Here is a 12063-nt window from a genome sequence, read left to right on the forward strand (position 1 = left end):
ACAACATTTCTTAGGAACACAGTGCGTCAATAAAGCTACTGACTTCCGCCTGCGTTGTTGGTATAGTGGTGAGCATAGCTGCCTTCCAAGCAGTTGACCCGGGTTCGATTCCCGGCCAACGCATGTCCTTTGGCTCGGGCTGACGTCGAAGCAGAACTCCTTCTGTGACCTGCGAATCCAACCAAACATTTTGGATGGATCATTCGGAAGACGAAAAGAACCAGCTCTCCCCGTCGGGGAATCGAACCCCGGTCTTCCGCGTGACAGGCGGAGATACTGTCCACTATACTAACGAGGAGCCGTGCATGCTGCCGTTTCTCCCCCAACTGACGGCACTGCACTGACATAACTAAACAATGCATGGCTTCTTCTGACGCAGACCCAGCCCTAGCACCGTAAAATTTCTGATGGACCCATCATTAGCTGAAGTCGCATAACACTTGGAACACTACCCGTAGCTGGGGTCATTGTTTGGACTCTTTTTTTTTTTTTTTTTTTTTTTTTAAATTGCGCTTTAAACAGAAAGTATTGCGTCAATGCAACTGAACAACATTAATTAGGAACACAGTGCGTCAAAAAGCAAAATGACAGTTAAAGGCATTTCGTTATTGAACTCTTTGATGACATCATTCAGCTAAGTTCAGTTTAAATAGTATCTGTGCAATAATTTGCAATCAAGTCAACGATATCGCTGTACATGAAGTGTCCCCAGCTCCGCCTGCCAGAAGCGACAGAGGGAAGAAACCAAAACTCGATCGGTGAAAGGATGGAGAAAAAACCCGGTGAGAAACCAGGCTCAGTCGGGGAGACAGTTCTCCCCTTGTCAGACGAAACCAGTAGATCAGCTCCAGGCTGCAGGAATGTCAGACTGTGCAGAAGAATCATCTGTTTCCTGTGGTCTTGTCCAGGTGGTCTTTACAAGGGATTTGTATCTGCGGCTCATCTAGTTGTCACGGTCTCCGCTGTGTTTCTGGGCCATAGAGGTCCTTTCTAGGTGTTGATCCACCATCTTCTCTGGATACGGACTGGATCCGGGTGACTGAAGCGGATACAGACTGGATCTGGTGGCTACGGTGACCTCGGAATAAGGGATTTCTTTAAAAGACTTTTTTTTTCATATAAGATTTTATCCAACTTTTCAGATAGAGGCATGAGAAAGAGATTGCCTTGATTGGGCTTTTGGTTATTATAGGCACTCTCTGCGTTTGACCACTTCGTGTTTATTTAGCCGGATGGGAAGGCAGCGCTTTCTTGTACGTGACGGGATGCAAATTCTTGAAGGCTCTCTTTAGTGACGGGTCCAAACAAAGATCTCATCTGCTCCTCTAGCCCTATCGGCGACTCGTGCACTTCGAGCCTTCTTAGTGACGGCGCAAGTTGCTGACTGCTGACTGCGTTGGTGGTATAGTGGTGAGCATAGCTGCCTTCCAAGCAGTTGGAGAGAGCAGTGCGCATGTCCTTTGGCTCGGGCTGACGTCGAAGCAGAACTCCCTCTGTGACCTGTGCCTCCACCCAAAACTTTTGGATGGAATAATTTCGGATGGACCCATCATTAGCTGAAGTCGCATAACACTTGCAACACTACCGGTAGCAGGGGTCATTGTTTGGACTCTTTTTTTTTTTTTTTTTTTTTTTTAAATTGCGCTTTAAAAAAAAAGTATTGTGTCAATGCAACTGAACAACATTTATTAGGAACACAGTGCGTCAATAAAGCTACTGACTTCCGCCTGCGTTGGTGGTATAGTGGTGAGCATAGCTGCCTTCCAAGCAGTTGACCCGGGTTCGATTCTTTTATTGATTTTTTTTAAATTGCGCTTCAAACAGAAAGTATTGCGTCAATGCAACTGAACAACATTAATTAGGAACACAGTGCGTCAAAAAGCAAAATGACAGTTAAAGGCATTTCGTTATTGAACTCTTTGATGACATCATTCAGCTAAGTTCAGTTTAAATAGTATCTGTGCAATAATTTGCAATCAAGTCAACGATATCGCTGTACATGAAGTGTCCCCAGCTCCGCCTGCCAGAAGCGACAGAGGGAAGAAACCAAAACTCGATCAGTGAAAGGATGGAGAAAAAACCCGGTGAGAAACCAGGCTCAGTCGGGGAGACAGTTCTCCCCTTGTCAGACGAAACCAGTAGATCAGGTCCAGGCTGCAGGAATGTCCGACTGTGCAGAAGAATCATCTGTTTCCTGTGGTCTTGTCCAGGTGGTCTTTACAAGGGATTTGTATCTGCGGCTCATCTAGTTGTCACGGTCTCCGCTGTGTTTCTGGGCCATAGAAGTCCTTTCTAGGTGTTGATCCACCATCTTCTCTGGATACGGACTGGATCCGGGTGACTGAAGCGGATACAGACTGGATCTGGTGGCTACGGTGACCTCGGAATAAGGGATTTCTTTAAAAGACTTTTTTTTTCATATAAGATTTTATCCAACTTTTCAGATAGAGGCATGAGAAAGAGATTGCCTTGATTGGGCTTTTGGTTATTATAGGCACTCTCTGCGTTTGACCACTTCGTGTTTATTTAGCCGGATGGGAAGGCAGCGCTTTCTTGTACGTGACGGGATGCAAATTCTTGAAGGCTCTCTTTAGTGACGGGTCCAAACAAAGATCTCATCTGCTCCTCTAGCCCTATCGGCGACTCGTGCACTTCGAGCCTTCTTAGTGACGGCGCAAGTTGCTGACTGCTGACTGCGTTGGTGGTATAGTGGTGAGCATAGCTGCCTTCCAAGCAGTTGACCCGGATTCGATTCCCGGCCAAAGCATATCCTTTGGCTCGGGCTGACGTCGAAGCAGAACTCCCTCTGTGACCTGTGCCTCCACCCAAAACTTTTGGATGGAATAATTTCGGATGGACCCATCGTTAGCTGAAGTCGCATAACACTTGCAACACTACCCGTAGCAGGGGTCATTGTTTGGACTCTTTTTTTTTTTTTTTTTTTAATTGCGCTTTAAACAAAAAGTATTGTGTCAATGCAACTGAACAACATTTATTAGGAACACAGTGCGTCAAAAAGCAAAATGACAGTTAAAGGCATTTCGTTATTGAACTCTTTGATGACATCATTCAGCTAAGTTCAGTTTAAATAGTATCTGTGCAATAATTTGCAATCAAGTCAACGATATCGCTGTACATGAAGTGTCCCCAGCTCCGCCTGCCAGAAGCGACAGAGGGAAGAAACCAAAACTCGATCGGTGAAAGGATGGAGAAAAAACCCGGTGAGAAACCAGGCTCAGTCGGGGAGACAGTTCTCCCCTTGTCAGACGAAACCAGTAGATCAGGTCCAGGCTGCAGGAATGTCAGACTGTGCAGAAGAATCATCTGTTTCCTGTGGTCTTGTCCAGGTGGTCTTTACAAGGGATTTGTATCTGCGGCTCATCTAGTTGTCACGGTCTCCGCTGTGTTTCTGGGCCATAGAGGTCCTTTCTAGGTGTTGATCCACCATCTTCTCTGGATACGGACTGGATCCGGGTGACTGAAGCGGATACAGACTGGATCTGGTGGCTACGGTGACCTCGGAATAAGGGATTTCTTTAAAAGACTTTTTTTTTCATATAAGATTTTATCCAACTTTTCAGATAGAGGCATGAGAAAGAGATTGCCTTGATTGGGCTTTTGGTTATTATAGGCACTCTCTGCATTTGACCACTTCGTGTTTATTTAGCCGGATGGGAAGGCAGCGCTTTCTTGTACGTGACGGGATGCAAAGTCTTGAAGGCTCTCTTTAGTGACGGGTCCAAACAAAGATCTCATCTGCTCCTCTAGCCCTATCGGCGACTCGTGCACTTCGAGCCTTCTTAGTGACGGCGCAAGTTGCTGACTGCTGACTGCGTTGGTGGTATAGTGGTGAGCATAGCTGCCTTCCAAGCAGTTGACCCGGATTCGATTCCCGGCCAAAGCATATCCTTTGGCTCGGGCTGACGTCGAAGCAGAACTCCCTCTGTGACCTGTGCCTCCACCCAAAACTTTTGGATGGAATAATTTCGGATGGACCCATCATTAGCTGAAGTCGCATAACACTTGCAACACTACCGGTAGCAGGGGTCATTGTTTGGACTCTTTTTTTTTTTTTTTTTTTTTTTAAATTGCGCTTTAAAAAAAAAGTATTGTGTCAATGCAACTGAACAACATTTATTAGGAACACAGTGCGTCAATAAAGCTACTGACTTCCGCCTGCGTTGGTGGTATAGTGGTGAGCATAGCTGCCTTCCAAGCAGTTGACCCGGGTTCGATTCTTTTATTGATTTTTTTTAAATTGCGCTTCAAACAGAAAGTATTGCGTCAATGCAACTGAACAACATTAATTAGGAACACAGTGCGTCAAAAAGCAAAATGACAGTTAAAGGCATTTCGTTATTGAACTCTTTGATGACATCATTCAGCTAAGTTCAGTTTAAATAGTATCTGTGCAATAATTTGCAATCAAGTCAACGATATCGCTGTACATGAAGTGTCCCCAGCTCCGCCTGCCAGAAGCGACAGAGGGAAGAAACCAAAACTTGATCAGTGAAAGGATGGAGAAAAAACCCGGTGAGAAACCAGGCTCAGTCGGGGAGACAGTTCTCCCCTTGTCAGACGAAACCAGTAGATCAGGTCCAGGCTGCAGGAATGTCAGACTGTGCAGAAGAATCATCTGTTTCCTGTGGTCTTGTCCAGGTGGTCTTTACAAGGGATTTGTATCTGCGGCTCATCTAGTTGTCACGGTCTCCGCTGTGTTTCTGGGCCATAGAGGTCCTTTCTAGGTGTTGATCCACCATCTTCTCTGGATACGGACTGGATCCGGGTGACTGAAGCGGATACAGACTGGATCTGGTGGCTACGGTGACCTCGGAATAAGGGATTTCTTTAAAAGACTTTTTTTTTCATATAAGATTTTATCCAACTTTTCAGATAGAGGCATGAGAAAGAGATTGCCTTGATTGGGCTTTTGGTTATTATAGGCACTCTCTGCGTTTGACCACTTCGTGTTTATTTAGCCGGATGGGAAGGCAGCGCTTTCTTGTACGTGACGGGATGCAAATTCTTGAAGGCTCTCTTTAGTGACGGGTCCAAACAAAGATCTCATCTGCTCCTCTAGCCCTATCGGCGACTCGTGCACTTCGAGCCTTCTTAGTGACGGCGCAAGTTGCTGACTGCTGACTGCGTTGGTGGTATAGTGGTGAGCATAGCTGCCTTCCAAGCAGTTGACCCGGATTCGATTCCCGGCCAAAGCATATCCTTTGGCTCGGGCTGACGTCGAAGCAGAACTCCCTCTGTGACCTGTGCCTCCACCCAAAACTTTTGGATGGAATAATTTCGGATGGACCCATCGTTAGCTGAAGTCGCATAACACTTGCAACACTACCCGTAGCAGGGGTCATTGTTTGGACTCTTTTTTTTTTTTTTTTTTTTTATTGCGCTTTAAACAAAAAGTATTGTGTCAATGCAACTGAACAACATTTATTAGGAACACAGTGCGTCAAAAAGCAAAATGACAGTTAAAGGCATTTCGTTATTGAACTCTTTGATGACATCATTCAGCTAAGTTCAGTTTAAATAGTATCTGTGCAATAATTTGCAATCAAGTCAACGATATCGCTGTACATGAAGTGTCCCCAGCTCCGCCTGCCAGAAGCGACAGAGGGAAGAAACCAAAACTCGATCGGTGAAAGGATGGAGAAAAAACCCGGTGAGAAACCAGGCTCAGTCGGGGAGACAGTTCTCCCCTTGTCAGACGAAACCAGTAGATCAGGTCCAGGCTGCAGGAATGTCAGACTGTGCAGAAGAATCATCTGTTTCCTGTGGTCTTGTCCAGGTGGTCTTTACAAGGGATTTGTATCTGCGGCTCATCTAGTTGTCACGGTCTCCGCTGTGTTTCTGGGCCATAGAGGTCCTTTCTAGGTGTTGATCCACCATCTTCTCTGGATACGGACTGGATCCGGGTGACTGAAGCGGATACAGACTGGATCTGGTGGCTACGGTGACCTCGGAATAAGGGATTTCTTTAAAAGACTTTTTTTTTCATATAAGATTTTATCCAACTTTTCAGATAGAGGCATGAGAAAGAGATTGCCTTGATTGGGCTTTTGGTTATTATAGGCACTCTCTGCGTTTGACCACTTCGTGTTTATTTAGCCGGATGGGAAGGCAGCGCTTTCTTGTACGTGACGGGATGCAAATTCTTGAAGGCTCTCTTTAGTGACGGGTCCAAACAAAGATCTCATCTGCTCCTCTAGCCCTATCGGCGACTCGTGCACTTCGAGCCTTCTTAGTGACGGCGCAAGTTGCTGACTGCTGACTGCGTTGGTGGTATATTGGTGAGCATAGCTGCCTTCCAAGCAGTTGGAGAGAGCAGTGCGCATGTCCTTTGGCTCGGGCTGACGTCGAAGCAGAACTCCCTCTGTGACCTGTGCCTCCACCCAAAACTTTTGGATGGAATAATTTCGGATGGACCCATCGTTAGCTGAAGTCGCATAACACTTGGAACACTACCCGTAGCAGGGGTCATTGTTTGGACTCTTTTTTTTTTTTTTTTTTTTTTTAAATTGCGCTTTAAACAGAAAGTATTGCGTCAATGCAACTGAACAACATTAATTAGGAACACAGTGCGTCAAAAAGCAAAATGACAGTTAAAGGCATTTCGTTATTGAACTCTTTGATGACATCATTCAGCTAAGTTCAGTTTAAATAGTATCTGTGCAATAATTTGCAATCAAGTCAACGATATCGCTGTACATGAAGTGTCCCCAGCTCCGCCTGCCAGAAGCGACAGAGGCAAGAAACCAAAACTCGATCGGTGAAAGGATGGAGAAAAAACCCGGTGAGAAACCAGGCTCAATCGGGGAGACAGTTCTCCCCTTGTCAGACGAAACAGGTAGATCAGCTCTAGGCTGCAGGAATGTCAGACTGTGCAGAAGAATCATCTGTTTCCTGTGGTCTTGTCCAGGTGGTCTTTACAGGGGATTTGTATCTGCGGCTCATCTAGTTGTCACGGTCTCCGCTGTGTTTCTGGGCCATAGAGGTCCTTTCTAGGTGTTGATCCACCATCTTCTCTGGATACGGACTGGATCCGGGTGACTGAAGCGGATACAGACTGGATCTGGTGGCTACGGTGACCTCGGAATAAGGGATTTCTTTAAAAGACTTTTTTTTTCATATAAGATTTTATCCAACTTTTCAGATAGAGGCATGAGAAAGAGATTGCCTTGATTGGGCTTTTGGTTATTATAGGCACTCTCTGCGTTTGACCACTTCGTGTTTATTTAGCCGGATGGGAAGGCAGCGCTTTCTTGTACGTGACGGGATGCAAATTCTTGAAGGCTCTCTTTAGTGACGGGTCCAAACAAAGATCTCATCTGCTCCTCTAGCCCTATCGGCGACTCGTGCACTTCGAGCCTTCTTATTGACGGCGCAAGTTGCTGACTGCTGACTGCGTTGGTGGTATAGTGGTGAGCATAGCTGCCTTCCAAGCAGTTGGAGAGAGCAGTGCGCATGTCCTTTGGCTCGGGCTGACGTCGAAGCAGAACTCCCTCTGTGACCTGTGCCTCCACCCAAAACTTTTGGATGGAATAATTTCGGATGGACCCATCATTAGCTGAAGTCGCATAACACTTGCAACACTACCGGTAGCAGGGGTCATTGTTTGGACTCTTTTTTTTTTTTTTTTTTTTTTTTAAATTGCGCTTTAAAAAAAAAGTATTGTGTCAATGCAACTGAACAACATTTATTAGGAACACAGTGCGTCAATAAAGCTACTGACTTCCGCCTGCGTTGGTGGTATAGTGGTGAGCATAGCTGCCTTCCAAGCAGTTGACCCGGGTTCGATTCTTTTATTGATTTTTTTTAAATTGCGCTTCAAACAGAAAGTATTGCGTCAATGCAACTGAACAACATTAATTAGGAACACAGTGCGTCAAAAAGCAAAATGACAGTTAAAGGCATTTCGTTATTGAACTCTTTGATGACATCATTCAGCTAAGTTCAGTTTAAATAGTATCTGTGCAATAATTTGCAATCAAGTCAACGATATCGCTGTACATGAAGTGTCCCCAGCTCCGCCTGCCAGAAGCGACAGAGGGAAGAAACCAAAACTCGATCAGTGAAAGGATGGAGAAAAAACCCGGTGAGAAACCAGGCTCAGTCGGGGAGACAGTTCTCCCCTTGTCAGACGAAACCAGTAGATCAGGTCCAGGCTGCAGGAATGTCAGACTGTGCAGAAGAATCATCTGTTTCCTGTGGTCTTGTCCAGGTGGTCTTTACAAGGGATTTGTATCTGCGGCTCATCTAGTTGTCACGGTCTCCGCTGTGTTTCTGGGCCATAGAGGTCCTTTCTAGGTGTTGATCCACCATCTTCTCTGGATACGGACTGGATCCGGGTGACTGAAGCGGATACAGACTGGATCTGGTGGCTACGGTGACCTCGGAATAAGGGATTTCTTTAAAAGACTTTTTTTTTCATATAAGATTTTATCCAACTTTTCAGATAGAGGCATGAGAAAGAGATTGCCTTGATTGGGCTTTTGGTTATTATAGGCACTCTCTGCGTTTGACCACTTCGTGTTTATTTAGCCGGATGGGAAGGCAGCGCTTTCTTGTACGTGATGGGATGCAAATTCTTGAAGGCTCTCTTTAGTGACGGGTCCAAACAAAGATCTCATCTGCTCCTCTAGCCCTATCGGCGACTCGTGCACTTCGAGCCTTCTTAGTGACGGCGCAAGTTGCTGACTGCTGACTGCGTTGGTGGTATAGTGGTGAGCATAGCTGCCTTCCAAGCAGTTGACCCGGATTCGATTCCCGGCCAAAGCATATCCTTTGGCTCGGGCTGACGTCGAAGCAGAACTCCCTCTGTGACCTGTGCCTCCACCCAAAACTTTTGGATGGAATAATTTCGGATGGACCCATCGTTAGCTGAAGTCGCATAACACTTGCAACACTACCCGTAGCAGGGGTCATTGTTTGGACTCTTTTTTTTTTTTTTTTTTTAATTGCGCTTTAAACAAAAAGTATTGTGTCAATGCAACTGAACAACATTTATTAGGAACACAGTGCGTCAAAAAGCAAAATGACAGTTAAAGGCATTTCGTTATTGAACTCTTTGATGACATCATTCAGCTAAGTTCAGTTTAAATAGTATCTGTGCAATAATTTGCAATCAAGTCAACGATATCGCTGTACATGAAGTGTCCCCAGCTCCGCCTGCCAGAAGCGACAGAGGGAAGAAACCAAAACTCGATCGGTGAAAGGATGGAGAAAAAACCCGGTGAGAAACCAGGCTCAGTCGGGGAGACAGTTCTCCCCTTGTCAGACGAAACCAGTAGATCAGGTCCAGGCTGCAGGAATGTCAGACTGTGCAGAAGAATCATCTGTTTCCTGTGGTCTTGTCCAGGTGGTCTTTACAAGGGATTTGTATCTGCGGCTCATCTAGTTGTCACGGTCTCCGCTGTGTTTCTGGGCCATAGAGGTCCTTTCTAGGTGTTGATCCACCATCTTCTCTGGATACGGACTGGATCCGGGTGACTGAAGCGGATACAGACTGGATCTGGTGGCTACGGTGACCTCGGAATAAGGGATTTCTTTAAAAGACTTTTTTTTTCATATAAGATTTTATCCAACTTTTCAGATAGAGGCATGAGAAAGAGATTGCCTTGATTGGGCTTTTGGTTATTATAGGCACTCTCTGCATTTGACCACTTCGTGTTTATTTAGCCGGATGGGAAGGCAGCGCTTTCTTGTACGTGACGGGATGCAAAGTCTTGAAGGCTCTCTTTAGTGACGGGTCCAAACAAAGATCTCATCTGCTCCTCTAGCCCTATCGGCGACTCGTGCACTTCGAGCCTTCTTAGTGACGGCGCAAGTTGCTGACTGCTGACTGCGTTGGTGGTATAGTGGTGAGCATAGCTGCCTTCCAAGCAGTTGACCCGGATTCGATTCCCGGCCAAAGCATATCCTTTGGCTCGGGCTGACGTCGAAGCAGAACTCCCTCTGTGACCTGTGCCTCCACCCAAAACTTTTGGATGGAATAATTTCGGATGGACCCATCATTAGCTGAAGTCGCATAACACTTGCAACACTACCGGTAGCAGGGGTCATTGTTTGGACTCTTTTTTTTTTTTTTTTTTTTTTTAAATTGCGCTTTAAAAAAAAAGTATTGTGTCAATGCAACTGAACAACATTTATTAGGAACACAGTGCGTCAATAAAGCTACTGACTTCCGCCTGCGTTGGTGGTATAGTGGTGAGCATAGCTGCCTTCCAAGCAGTTGACCCGGGTTCGATTCTTTTATTGATTTTTTTTAAATTGCGCTTCAAACAGAAAGTATTGCGTCAATGCAACTGAACAACATTAATTAGGAACACAGTGCGTCAAAAAGCAAAATGACAGTTAAAGGCATTTCGTTATTGAACTCTTTGATGACATCATTCAGCTAAGTTCAGTTTAAATAGTATCTGTGCAATAATTTGCAATCAAGTCAACGATATCGCTGTACATGAAGTGTCCCCAGCTCCGCCTGCCAGAAGCGACAGAGGGAAGAAACCAAAACTCGATCAGTGAAAGGATGGAGAAAAAACCCGGTGAGAAACCAGGCTCAGTCGGGGAGACAGTTCTCCCCTTGTCAGACGAAACCAGTAGATCAGGTCCAGGCTGCAGGAATGTCAGACTGTGCAGAAGAATCATCTGTTTCCTGTGGTCTTGTCCAGGTGGTCTTTACAAGGGATTTGTATCTGCGGCTCATCTAGTTGTCACGGTCTCCGCTGTGTTTCTGGGCCATAGAGGTCCTTTCTAGGTGTTGATCCACCATCTTCTCTGGATACGGACTGGATCCGGGTGACTGAAGCGGATACAGACTGGATCTGGTGGCTACGGTGACCTCGGAATAAGGGATTTCTTTAAAAGACTTTTTTTTTCATATAAGATTTTATCCAACTTTTCAGATAGAGGCATGAGAAAGAGATTGCCTTGATTGGGCTTTTGGTTATTATAGGCACTCTCTGCGTTTGACCACTTCGTGTTTATTTAGCCGGATGGGAAGGCAGCGCTTTCTTGTACGTGATGGGATGCAAATTCTTGAAGGCTCTCTTTAGTGACGGGTCCAAACAAAGATCTCATCTGCTCCTCTAGCCCTATCGGCGACTCGTGCACTTCGAGCCTTCTTAGTGACGGCGCAAGTTGCTGACTGCTGACTGCGTTGGTGGTATAGTGGTGAGCATAGCTGCCTTCCAAGCAGTTGACCCGGATTCGATTCCCGGCCAAAGCATATCCTTTGGCTCGGGCTGACGTCGAAGCAGAACTCCCTCTGTGACCTGTGCCTCCACCCAAAACTTTTGGATGGAATAATTTCGGATGGACCCATCGTTAGCTGAAGTCGCATAACACTTGCAACACTACCCGTAGCAGGGGTCATTGTTTGGACTCTTTTTTTTTTTTTTTTTTTAATTGCGCTTTAAACAAAAAGTATTGTGTCAATGCAACTGAACAACATTTATTAGGAACACAGTGCGTCAAAAAGCAAAATGACAGTTAAAGGCATTTCGTTATTGAACTCTTTGATGACATCATTCAGCTAAGTTCAGTTTAAATAGTATCTGTGCAATAATTTGCAATCAAGTCAACGATATCGCTGTACATGAAGTGTCCCCAGCTCCGCCTGCCAGAAGCGACAGAGGGAAGAAACCAAAACTCGATCGGTGAAAGGATGGAGAAAAAACCCGGTGAGAAACCAGGCTCAGTCGGGGAGACAGTTCTCCCCTTGTCAGACGAAACCAGTAGATCAGGTCCAGGCTGCAGGAATGTCAGACTGTGCAGAAGAATCATCTGTTTCCTGTGGTCTTGTCCAGGTGGTCTTTACAAGGGATTTGTATCTGCGGCTCATCTAGTTGTCACGGTCTCCGCTGTGTTTCTGGGCCATAGAGGTCCTTTCTAGGTGTTGATCCACCATCTTCTCTGGATACGGACTGGATCCGGGTGACTGAAGCGGATACAGACTGGATCTGGTGGCTACGGTGACCTCGGAATAAGGGATTTCTTTAAAAGACTTTTTTTTTCATATAAGATTTTATCCAACTTTTCAGATAGAGGCATGAG

The 12063-nt window shown here is 45.7% G+C and overlaps 1 non-coding gene across 1 annotated transcript; it reads right to left on the reverse strand.

Annotated features, from left to right (window-relative positions):
• Positions 1 to 226: 226 nt before the first annotated feature.
• trnad-guc (transfer RNA aspartic acid (anticodon GUC)) lies at positions 227 to 298 on the reverse strand. The gene has a single exon. It is a non-coding gene; the product is annotated as a tRNA-Asp (tRNA).
• Positions 299 to 12063: the final 11765 nt, after the last annotated feature.

Source organism: Carassius gibelio, chromosome B19 (genome assembly GCF_023724105.1).
Source record: "Carassius gibelio isolate Cgi1373 ecotype wild population from Czech Republic chromosome B19, carGib1.2-hapl.c, whole genome shotgun sequence".
In the NCBI taxonomy this organism is placed as follows: Eukaryota; Metazoa; Chordata; class Actinopteri; order Cypriniformes; family Cyprinidae; genus Carassius; species Carassius gibelio.